The sequence below is a fragment of the Vulpes lagopus genome, chromosome 2 (genome assembly GCF_018345385.1).
Source record: "Vulpes lagopus strain Blue_001 chromosome 2, ASM1834538v1, whole genome shotgun sequence".
Lineage (NCBI taxonomy): Eukaryota > Metazoa > Chordata > Mammalia > Carnivora > Canidae > Vulpes > Vulpes lagopus.
In genome coordinates this window covers 49,013,157-49,025,528 of record NC_054825.1, presented here as the reverse complement: position 1 = coordinate 49,025,528, position 12,372 = coordinate 49,013,157, and positions in this window count along the sequence as shown.

Below are 12,372 nucleotides of genomic sequence, written 5' to 3'. Positions count from 1 at the left end.
TCTATCAAATGAGGGACTAGGACAGTTTTAGGGTCTCTTCCTGGTCTAACACTGCAGTTTCCCTTATGCCAGCAGTTGAGAGAAGGCACATTCAACCTTGATGAAGACATCCACCTCCCTGAGTTTGGGGGGGCAGGTGAATGGACAGGGAGACCTGTCTCCTGTGTGCCTCTATTCCACTGAATCCCCAAGCCTGAGCCCTTCTGGACAGCTCTTTAATCGTTACTTAAATAATAGCAAATTGTCCAAGGTCAGGGTCGAATGTGATATTCCGCATGTTCCCAACTGCATTGTTGAATAACCCATCAGTTCCTCCCTGGGCTGTCTTTAGGTCCTTTAGTTCTCATATACTAGAAAATATCCCATGCCTGGTCTGTGATGCTGATCCCTCTGCCGGTTACGGCCTAGCCCACCACATCACTCTGGTTGTTGTGACAATGTAGGAGAGCAACCCCCTTTGTGGCTCTTTGAACCCCCTTCAACTGCCACGTTCCCCACCACATGCCTGCTCCCTTCTTTTCTCCAGGTGAGGGCATCTTAGGCTAAATTCTGGATCCTTCTCTTCTATGGAGAGGTCCCTCCTGGGCATGCCTAGAACTCCTTGTCATGCACCCCAGACACCTACGTGAATTTTCAACAGAGTCCAGCACATACTGAGTACCTGAATCTACTCAGTACTGGGAGCTGGGAACCCAGAAAAGGGGAAGAACCAGGCCTGCCCTTGAGGGGATCAGCCTGGGGTCAATCTATGAGCATTATGTCGCCCAGTGGGACACAGAGCCCCTGGATGCTGGAATGAGCTTCACCTTCTGCTGGGTTCAATGCAGGGCAAGCGGTTGTTTCAGGATTTGTTGTCTCCTGGGTTCTCTTCCAGCCAGATTCCTGAGATTCCGAGATGGGCTTAGGGCATTTTTAGACTGTCTCCTGGTGCTGAGAAAACATCCTAGGTTGCCAGTGGACCGTGAGGGACACGGCTGCTTCTTCACTGTGGGAAATAACTTCATACTGTAAACACCCCCACCACAAGCCCCTGCTTCCCAGCCTTATGGTTTGGAAGGGCCGCCCCGAGCAGGAGCAGACACTTACCTTGACCACGGGAAGCATCACCAGATCCCTTTCCACCCCAGCAGGTGTGTGGAGCAGGGAGGGAGAGAGGGCCCTGGCTGGGAATGTTGGCAGAAGCTCCTTGTTCTCTGTGCATGTGTGTTTGTATTTGGAAACAACCCACAGCCTGTCTTCCCTTGGAATTTGAATTCGGTCACAAACACAAATGGGTCAGCCTTACTTGGCACAGGTGAGCATCCACAGGGCCAGGTTGGGGCAGTTCTACGAAGCTCCTGGCTCTGAGCCCCTCCCTTATACCTGGCCATCACACTGCCCGCTATTTCCCATCAGTACGTGGTCCCCTTTGGGGTAAGCATTGCCCTTGCCGGAGCCCTCTTCATATACCCATGCACCCCTGGGGTTGGGATGCTAGTGGGAGTAGGATTAACAGACCTAGTGGGGAGAACATGGGGCAGTGAGAAAGGGCAGGTCTCTAGAGGGTGAAGGGTGGTGGGGACACAGGACAGAGACCAGGGATTTCAAGGTCAGGGCAATTAAGGCAAGATTCAAAGACCAGAAGAGTTTGCTGGAAGCTTGAATCCAGCCAGCAGGTGGCAGCTGATGGCCTTCCAAGCAAGCCCATTTTTCCGGAGCTGGGTCCTTTCTGCCACCACCCACGCCACCCTAGAATCCATGACCCACCCACAGGCACCAGGACTTCACGGCACAGCGGACCACGGAGGAGCCAGGATCCGAAATGCCCCAAGTACAGAAGAAGGGAGGCTCCCAAGGGCATTCTGGCCTCCCCCCAACCTGGCCCAGCTGCCTCCAGGAAGCAGCCAGAGGAGGGCGCTCACACCCCCTTCCTCCGAGGAGCTGGGAAGAGGCTGCATCTGGATTCCCCGCCCAGCCCGCGACCTGCTCTGTGACCTTGGGCTGCTTTTCCTCCCACCCCCTTCCCTGAGGGACAATGACCGGGAAGGCCTGGAGAGTCCGCCATTCCAGGAGGACTGGGCCTGGGGAGGTGGCCGAAGGCAGAGCTGGAAGCGGGAGGCGTAGGGAAGGGAAGGCGGGGTGGGAATGCAGGGGCCTGGGCCCAACCTCTGCGCCGGGGTCACGGCCAGGCCTAGTCCAGGCCAGGCCCTGCGGCCTCCAGGAAGTTCCTGATGAGAGCCACAGGGGCAGCCTGGGGCACAGGAGGAGGGTCCAGCCAGCAGGGCCAGGAAGCCCTAAGCCCTTGCCCGGAGCTCCACTCGCTGCCCCTGGGAGCCAAGGAGGGAATGGCAGTAGGAATGGCCCGGGCCCTCCTGCTGCTGTGGGAAAGACTCAGAGGGCAGCCCTGAAGCAGGGAGCCAGGTGGGGGCTAGTGGGGGAGGGGGGCTAGGGGGGTCACAGGCAGCAGTCAGGGCAGGCCTTTGGTGGTGGGGGTGGGGTGGCAGGAGGAGAGAGGGAGAGGGAGATGGGGTAAAAGGGCTAGAGAGGGAGCCATGTAAGAAGACCCCCCAGGAATGGAACCAGAGCTGGGGTGAGAGATGAACCACCCTCTGCCAACAGACGGGCCACTCTGCAGAGGTGGGTGCAGCGCCTCATAGGGCTTTTTTTTTTTTTAAGATTTTATTTATTTATTTATTCATTCATTCATTCATTCATTCATTCGTGAGAGATACAGAGAGAGGGGCAGAGGCACGAACAGAAAGAGAGGCAGAGAGAGGGAGAAGCAGGCTCCATGCAGGGAGCCCAACACAGGACTCGATCCCGGGACTCCAGGATCACGTCCTAGGCAGAAGGCAGGGACCAAACCGCTGAGCCACCCTGGTGTCCCCTCCTCCTAGGGCTCTTAAACCAGCACCACCCAGCAGGGGACCCAGGACTGCATAGCTGCACCCTGCTTAGCAAGTGTCCTTTGGATTAATTTAGTTCTTTTTCTAATATCTGCATTTTTCCTCAATAAACAGGGTGGGTTTTTTTTTTTTTTTTTAATAAAAGAGGAGGTATTTTTTAGTTTAGTTATTTTAAACACATGTAAAAGCTTAGGATTTGCCACCAACTGTTTTCTTTGGAATGAAACCTCAGGCTCGTAATGTTCAAGGGAGCTGGGGCTTTTCCTACTGTATCACCACTGCCTCTCCGGACTGGCAGAGACTGCTCACAGGAGGAGTTGGATAGAGCAGACTCCTAGGAGGAGTCTGGCCGGGTGTAACCTCTGTTGGACACTTGACGGGTAGGGTCCTTACAGGCTCCCAGCTCCCTGCCCCAGGATGCGCTGCTCCCATGGATGCCTGCAGAAGCTAGGGTGGCAGCGGATTTTCCCCGGGCCCTGGCTCAGCCTTCCCTGTATCCTCTGGATGCTGACTTGGCTTTCTTGATCCTTCTAGGTCTGGTGCCACCCACTGACCTCCTCCCACTTGACCCCAAGTGCCCCTGATCCCTAATCTTGCCTGTGAAGGAGCAGGCTACACTGGCTCTCCACCCAACTCCTTCCCTGTTGGTAGCATAAACCCTATGACCTGGCATTGAGCCCTTTTGTCTTCAAGCCAAAAGTCAAAAGTCTTAGCTTTCGAGACTATTTATTGTTTCATCCATGAATTTTTGAAAATCTGTTTGGAGACCCAAAAGCTGAGAGTACTGACTATTTGTTTATTTATGCATTGTGGCTATCAGAATCCTGGTCTTCCCTGGGGCAATGAATACCTGGGGCGGGTGGTGGGAAGTCCATCAAGTAGAGGCCACTTTAAGAAACAGGCTTGAGCTATGGAGACTGGAGCAAGGCAAAGGAGCCCACAGGGACACCTGAGCTGAAGACAAACAGGCTCGTTAAACAATCCACTTCAAGGGCCGCCTGGGTGGCTCAGGGGTTGAGCATCTGCCTTTGGCTCAGGCTGTGATTCCAGGGTCTGGGATCGAGTCTGCATCAGGCTCCCTGCAAGGAGTCTGCTTCTCCCTCTGCCTCTCTCTCTGTGTCTCTCATGAATAAATAAATAAAATCTTTAAAAATAAAATAAACAACCCACCTCAAAATAACCAGAGGCCCTAACTGACTAGTTAGACCAGGCACAGTTTCTAAGATTACCAAAAAAAGGAAAACTCTATACATCCCCATACTCCTCCACTGTGCCCTATAACTATAGCCCCTTGCCACCGCCTCATCGCAGTCTCTCCTTTGCTGTCCTGCCCACTACTCTCTTGCAGTGGATTTGATATCTCTTTTGTTCTGCCTTGGGTGAATTTTTTCACTGCCCGTGCTGACAGCCCCTACCTGATAGGGATGCCCCGCATTTGGTGGCCCCCCCACCATCTGATTGGAGCACCCCACATATCTGGGACTACAAAATCAACAGATCTACTCTCTCCACCCCTACACCGCACATGCACATGCAAACACACACACACATATATATATATAACTGGATCATTAAAACAGCCAGAAAGATTAAGATCATATAGGACTGGGAGAAATGTCATTCATGACATGAAACTGGAGAACAGTGTTCTTTTGCTAATTTTCAATAACATTAAACTAGGTGCCAGCGATATAAAATGGACTGAGATACACAAGCCCCCTGGCCTTGGGTTTATTGAGGGATGCAGACATGTACACAAGTGATCATAATTCAGTGTAATAACCACTATCTCAGGGCAGTATAGGGGAGCAATCAAAACCTAGAAGACAAAAAAAAAAAAAAAAAAAAAGCCAAAAAACCTAGAAGACAGACTTCACAGTGATAGGTAATCTGAGTCCTATTTTTTATTTATGGAGGTATGATTTACATATAACATTGTGTAAGTTTAAGTTATGCACAGCATAGCGTTAGCTAACACCTCCATCATGTCACAAGGTTGCCGTTCTTTTTTGTGGTGAGAACATTTAAGATCTTAGTCTATTAGCAATTTTGAAGTACATAATACAGTATATAGTACAATGTGCTGCACTACAATATTGTACGCAATTACACTGCATAATACCATGCATTAGATCTCCAGAACTTATTTATCTTCTAATTGCAAGTTTGTACCCCTTTGACCAACATCTCCACAGCCCCCTACCCTCCAACCTAGCCACCGTTTCTACTCTCCGTTTCTATGAGTTCAGCATTTTTAAATTCCACATAGAAGTGATGTCATATAATTTCTGTCTTTCTCTGGTTTCTCTCACTCAGCATCATGCCCTCATGGTTCATCTACATTGTCACAAATGGCAGGATTTCCTTCTTTCTAGTAACCTGAGTTATTGAAGTGAAAGCAGTTTCCACTAGAGAGGAGAAAGAGGCATTCCAGGCAGGGAACAGCATGTGCAAAGTCTTCGAAGGGAAACAGCTGGCATCTGGCCGGATAATTACAAAGGGCCCTGAGTTGCTGAAGCCAAGGAGAAGGAAGGTGAGCAGATAGTCTGCAGAGGGCCTTATTCTCGGGCTATTTATTTGAAGTGCACTTTTGAGCAACAAAAAGCCTCAGAAGGTTTTTAAGCATCAGAATGATCAGTCAGATAAAATCTGCATTTAAGAAGAAGCAATGGGGAGGGTGGAAGAGAAAGACTAGAGGCAAGGAGGCTGGTGAGAAGCTTCGGGAGCTCTCCGAGAGTGATGAAGGGGAGAGAGTGATGAAGGGGAAACGAACCTGAGAACCAGGAGCAGTCGGGAGGGAGGTGGGCTACAGTGTGTAATAAAATACCATGCTGAGAGTTAGATAAAGTATTATTCTTAGTGGGACATGACATCAGTTTAGTGGGTAGCAACCAGCATTTTTTAGTAGAATAGAATAGAATTTAGTAGACTAGAAAAGAAATAGCGGTATGCATCACACAAAATAAAGATAAGTATCTGCGCGCGGAACTTTGTGCTGTAGCATATATGCGTGTGCTGCTCTACGTGTGCGTGAGACAGGAGACGGTGGTGTGGCACGCACCCTGAGATGCAAAGCAAAATACGTGTTTTTCTCTGTGGATCGCAATCAACCACGTTTTCGAGCCACTGATCTAGAACATGCTAATGGTGCAAAGCAGAGAGTAATTGCTAGTGGGATTCCCAGGAGAGAGAGATTCAATCTGTGTGTGGCTGTCAGGGATGGCTCCCCAGAGGGTGTTCAGGAGTGGGGATTGGGCCTCCAAGGAGAATAGGGGAAGGATGGGGGAGGGAAAGGAGCTGCATCAGGGTGAGAGAGGGCCTTGAGAGGTGGGTCCGGAATAGTCCTACTGGATCCTTCCCCAGCCTTAGCCCCTTCTAACAGCCTCAAGATGGTTATCTTAGGGGGATGACAATTCAGTCTCAACACAGAAAGGCATGTGCTGACAGCTCATCTTTTCCTCCAGCTCTTCTGTAAAATCTATCTGCCAAATAACCCATGTCTCTTTTGACCTCCTCCACAGGAGTATCAAGTTCATTCTCAAAACAGCTCACTTGACTAACAAACAAGGGACATTTTCCATTGTCAGGAAAACTCTCCAGGGAAAGTGAACTGAATGAGCTGGGATTTGGGTTCAAGTTCTGGCTCAGAAATGCATCCATCTGGTCAATGACCGTTTCTAAACTCCATTTTTGCCCATCAAAAAATGAGCTCACCAGCACCACACACCCCTTCTCCCAAACCTGCGAGCACCAGATCAGAATGATGATGGGATCAAACCTAAATTACCACGAGTGCAGACCAATTACTCTTCCTGTTGGCCAGAAGGCCCACCCTCAGGTCAAATCTCCCAAGGAATAAACACGATTTGGCAAACTTGTCATTGTTGTAGCAGATAAGAGAAGCTATTACTTTATCAGCTGGCACCAGAGTTCCTTTTAGGGAAGGAAATGTCTTTGTTTAGGAAAATACCTTGATAGGTCCCTTGGGGGGAGGGGGGGAAGGTGGAAGGTGAGGCCCTAAGGACATGGGTGGGGAGGGAAAAGACAAAGAGACAAAGAACTCTGCCTAAGACGGGAACAAGAATTTGAGGTTGAGGAACAACAAAGAGAAAAAAAGGAAAACTAAGCAAAATGGTCAAAGACAAAAAGTGGAAACTTGGGGAAGCTGTTTTTTTTTTAAAGATTTATCTATTTTTGAGAGAGAGAGAGAGAGAGAACGAGCGCGAGTGAGCTTGTGTGCATAAACAGGGGATGGGGAAAAGGATAGGGATAGAGAGAGAATCCTCAAGCAGACTCCCAGCTGAGCGTGGAGCCCAATGTGGAGCTCGATCCCAGGACCTTGAGATCATAACCTGAGCTAAAGTCAAGTTGGACACTCAACCAACCGAGCCACTCTGTGGACATTTTTTAAAAAGAGATCAATGGGTGGCTCAGTCAGTTAAGCTAAGCGTCTGACACTTAATTCCAGCTCAGATCGTGATTTCAGTGTCATGAAATCAAGCTCCACACACTGGTGTGGAGCCTGCTGAAGATTCAAGATTCTTTTATTCTTTTTCTCCCTCTGTTCCTCCCTTTTCCCACTGGCCTCTAAAATAAATAAAATAAATAAACAGACAGATAGATAGATAGATAGATGATTTATTTATATATTTTAGAAAGAGAGAGACAGTACAAATGGAAGGGGCAGAGGGAAAGAGAATCTCAAGTAGACTCTGTGCTGAGTTCGGAGCCCAACTCAGGGCTGGATCCCAGAACCCGGAGATCATGACCTGAACTGAAACTAAGAATCATTGCTGAGCAAAAAAAAGTACCAGTCTACCTTGTGGGACAAGTCTAAGAGGTTGGTGGAGCAGCCTATGGCCATCGTCTGTTTGCAGAGCCGCGGCCTCCCTGAGGGTCAGCTGGGTGAAGAGAGCCCTCCTGGCACAAGTGCAAGCGGGAGGCCCCTGACCAAGACCCTGGGGGTCCTGGAGCTCAGGAGCAAGCAGTGCCTGGGGAGCTGTGCAAGAAGCTCTTTGTGGCCTTGGGAAGTGGTAAAGAGAGCCCCCTGGAAGGCTGATGACCATTGTCCCTACCTTGGTCACTCACTTCAGGAGCCTGGCCATAAGATGTCTGTGGGTACAGAGCATGAACCAGATGCCATTGGACAAGTCTCTGTTCTTGACAGGAGTTAGGAGGCCCTTACCTGGGCCATCAGCCTGGAGCACGGACTAAAGGGTGTATACACCTCCTTTGGTGGGTTTGAAGAGCAAGGCCAAGTTCCCAGTGACCTCAGTATTTTCTTTGAAAATGGGAGCTTTCAGGTGGCACCCCCTCAACCTGACATTGCTACAGTGCAATAAAAATACTGCCACCTTTAAAAACAAACAAACAAACAAACAAGAAACTAAGAATCAAATGCTTAACGGACTGAGCCATCAGATGCTCAGTGTGATATATATATTTACAATATTATATTATTATTTAAAAATATATAGTATATATATTTTTTAAATATTATATTATTTGTTTGCTTTTTAAGAGAGATCTCTGGCTGCAATTCAGCCCTCTCTCCAATGTAATCTTCAAATCGCCAATGGATGTCTATTCACAGAGCTATCTCATGGGAGCAAGGTTAGGGGGTGTGTAAGAGAAGGGGTTGTGTTCAACTTTTGGGGCCATTCTGGGATAGAGATAAAGGTGTGGCCACAATTCAGCAAAGAACTTTTTTTTTTATAATTTAGTTTTTTTTTTAATTTATTAATTCATACATGAGAGACACAGAGAGAGAGAGAGGCAGAAACACAGGCAGAGGAGAAGCAGGCTCCATGCGGAGAACCCAATGCTTCCAGGACCCTGGTATCACGACCTGAGCCAAAGGCAAATGCTCAACCACTGAGCCACCCAGGCATTTTGGGATGACTTTTTTTTTTTTTTTTTTAAGATTTTGTTTATTTATCCATGAGAGACACAGACAGAGAGGCAGAGACATAGGCAGAGGGAGAAGCAGGCCCCATGCAGGGAGCTTGACATGGGACTCAATCCCAGGTCTCCAGGATCACGCCCTGGGCTGAAGGCGGCACTTAACTACAGAGCCACCCAGGCCACCCAAGAAAGACACTTAGAGTCAGAGGTGACACTGTGAAATCTAAATCCAAGGAATTATCAGCAATCTTGGAGAAGGCCTGGTTTTTCCCTACCTTGTGAGGTAGACTTCAGAGCAATCACATGGAGAATGGAGGTGTTAGGATAACCCCAGTAGGTAGCTGAAACCATCAACTATCTGATTCTTATCACAAGAACCATTTTTCCAGGCTCCTCTCCGGCTGAAGTCAGTATTATTTGGCTAGTATCGATTGAACTTCAGTCATAATTTAAGATTCAACCACACAAGAGAGTACAGTGGCTTTTATCTTTTTTTCTGAACAATATATGTGCTGGGTAGTATTAATCCAATGCAGGTAAGTGATTCTTTTGTGATAATAATCTACTGCATCCACATGCTATCTGAGATTCTTCACCATCTTAGCTCACTGAATACCAGGTCTTCCGAAAACCCTATGAAGCCAGAAAGATATGAATTACCAATTTCATGTTAACAATGAGGAAATTGGGGTGCCTGGGTGGCTCAGTGGTTGAGCGTCTGCCATTGGCTCAGGCGTGATCCTGGGGTCCAGGGACTGAGTTCCATCGGGCTCCCTTGCAGGGAGCCTGCTTCTCCCTCTGCCTGTGTCTCTGCCTCTCTCTCTATCTTTCATGAATAAATCAAATCTTTTTTTAAAAAATGAGGAAATTGAGACCCAAAGAATCAAAGAAATAAAACTGGATTAGGTATGAGAAAAAATTTCAGACCTTAAGGAATGTTGGATTGAAAAAATATAAATGCATGAAAAGTCAAATAACAGCATAAACGAAATAGGAATAAATATAAAAGTAAATGTTGTAGGGGTGATTGGCTGGCTCACTAGGTAGAGCATGTGACTCTCAATCTCAGGGTTGTGAGTTTGAGCCCCATGTCAAGTGTAGAGATTACTTTAAAAAAATAAAATAAAATCTTTTTAAAAAAACCAAAACTAAAAAAAGAAAAAGTTGTAAGGAAGAACACAGTTGCTAGAAGAATGGTAGAGGTCACCATGCATCCAAAATGAAAGTAGGGCCAGCTCAACCTTCTTATGACCCCACCCACTTCTTTCCACCTTCATGACCTCCCAAGGCCATCATTGTCTCCACCAAGATTACCATAACAGCTTCCTCACTAGTCTCTCTGACTTCAGCCTTACTTTTTCCCCTTTTTATTTTTTATTTCTTTCTTTATTTTTTTTTTTAGAGAGAGAGAACAAGCAAAGGGGCAGGGAAGGGTAGAGAGAGGGAGAATATTAAGCGGGCTCCACACTCAGCACAGAGCCCAGTGCAGGACTCGATCTCACAACCCTGAGATCATGACCTGAGGCAAAAATCAAGAGTCTGATGACACTTAACCGACTGAGTCATCCAGGCTTATTTTTCTAATCAGGTCTCCAAACAGGATGACTTTTATAACATACAAATATTACCCCTTCACTCCCCCTTCTTGAACCTTTAGTGGCTCCCCATGGCGCTAAGCTCAAGTAGAACTCTTCAGCTTCATCTACAAATCAGTCTCTATCCCTTGCCAGCAGTTGCCTGAAAGCCTCTGCTCCTTACAGACTGCTGTATAACAAAAAAAAAAATCTGGTCTTTGTCTCTTTTCCGGGAACAAAGTTCCTAAAACATTTGGGATTTCCTGAGTGAGAGGAGTGTCTTTTGTTATTCATAAGAAGTCCCTTCCTGTTGCACCTGCGTTTATGCTAATGAAGTGATCTAGGGTGGGGCCCTAGATTGCCTCAGGGTGGGGCTGGTCAGCAGAGAGACCCGGGATGAGAAGGTCAGGACCTCCAGCCCCACCCACAACCTCCTGGGAGGCTAGAGGTTAAAGTCTATAAAAACCTTGACAATGGGACACTTGGGTGGCTCAGCGGTTGAACATCTGCCTTTGGCTCAGGGTGTGATCCCGTAGTCCCGGGATCCGGATCAAGTCCCACATCGGGCTCCCTGCATGGAGCCTGCTTCTCCCTCTGCCTGTGTCTCTGCCTCTCTCTGTGTGTCTCTCATGAATGGATAAATAAAATTAAAAAAAAAAAAAACTTGGACAAGAGAGATGTGGTGTTGGATGAACATAGGTATTGAGAGAGTGGTGGACCTCAAGTTCATTTAGACAGAAGTTCCTGTGCTTGGGACATCTTTCTGATGTCTCCCTATGTATCTCCTCATCTGGCTGTTGATTTGTCTCCTTTATAATAAACTATCAAATGTAAGTAAGGAAACTTCCTGAGTTCTGTGTACTGATCTAGCAAATTATTGGACCCAAGGTTGTGGGAACCCCCAATTCACAGCTAGTCAGAAGTGTGGGTGATCTGAGACTTGGTAAGTGGCATCTGAATTGGGGGCCCTTTAGCTGTGGGGTTTGTGCTAACTCTGAGTAGTTAGTTTCAGAATCAAATTGAACACTCAGCTGGTGTTGGAGAATTGGTTGGTGTCAGAAAACATCCCAGAGATATTTGTTTTCTTTTGCTTTCCCAGTGTCCTGAACTATGTTTCCAGGCCCTCTGCCTCCTGGCTTTTGTACAAGTCATCCCTTCTGCTTGCATCACTCCTACCGAGACTCCTGGTCGGGCTAATCTCATTTCATCCTTCATGCCTTGCTTTGATGCCACCTCCCAGGAGAGGTCCTTCCCATCACTAGCATGTGTTAGCACCTACACCCTGCTCCTTCACAGTGTCTTTGGCTTCCCCTTCCTAACAATGACTTATATGCTTGTCTTCTCCTAGAGCAAAGGTAGCTCTGTAACTCACAGACAGGTGGGGCATGTCTCTCTTGCTCCCCATCATATCCAGCACTGGCCATTCTGCCTCGTGTGTCGTAGGTAGTTGAGTATATTGGGTTAAAATGAATGAACGAATGGATGTTGTGGGAACTTAGAAGAAAACAAAAAAGAAAGCAGTATAGCTTGAGATGTCAGGAAAGAGGTAGGCTAGGTCCTGAATGACAAGTGGATAAGCTTCGGCAGCTGGCCTGATACATCAGTGACAAACCATGGCTCCTTCCTCCATCCCAGGGGACAACTGTGGTGTGTAGGACAGGACAGAGCACTGAACTAGGAGACAGTAAAACAAATTTTTTTAGGGTGATAAAAAAGCACTGACAAAATATAGGGATTGTTTATTTGGCCCAGAGTGTGTATGCACACACATGCAATATCCAAAAAAAGACAAGGTGGTGGAGAAATGCAAAAAATGAAAGGAGAAAGAATGCTATCCTGACAAATAAATAAAGTCATTTGCATCTGTCTCTCTAGGGCAAAGGTTGGCCAAGTTTGCTTGCATCTTTTACCACGCTGGGGTTTTATTTATTTTAAAACAGCTCTATCAAATAAATAAATAAATAAATAAATAAATAAATAAATAAATAGATAGATAGATAAATAAATAA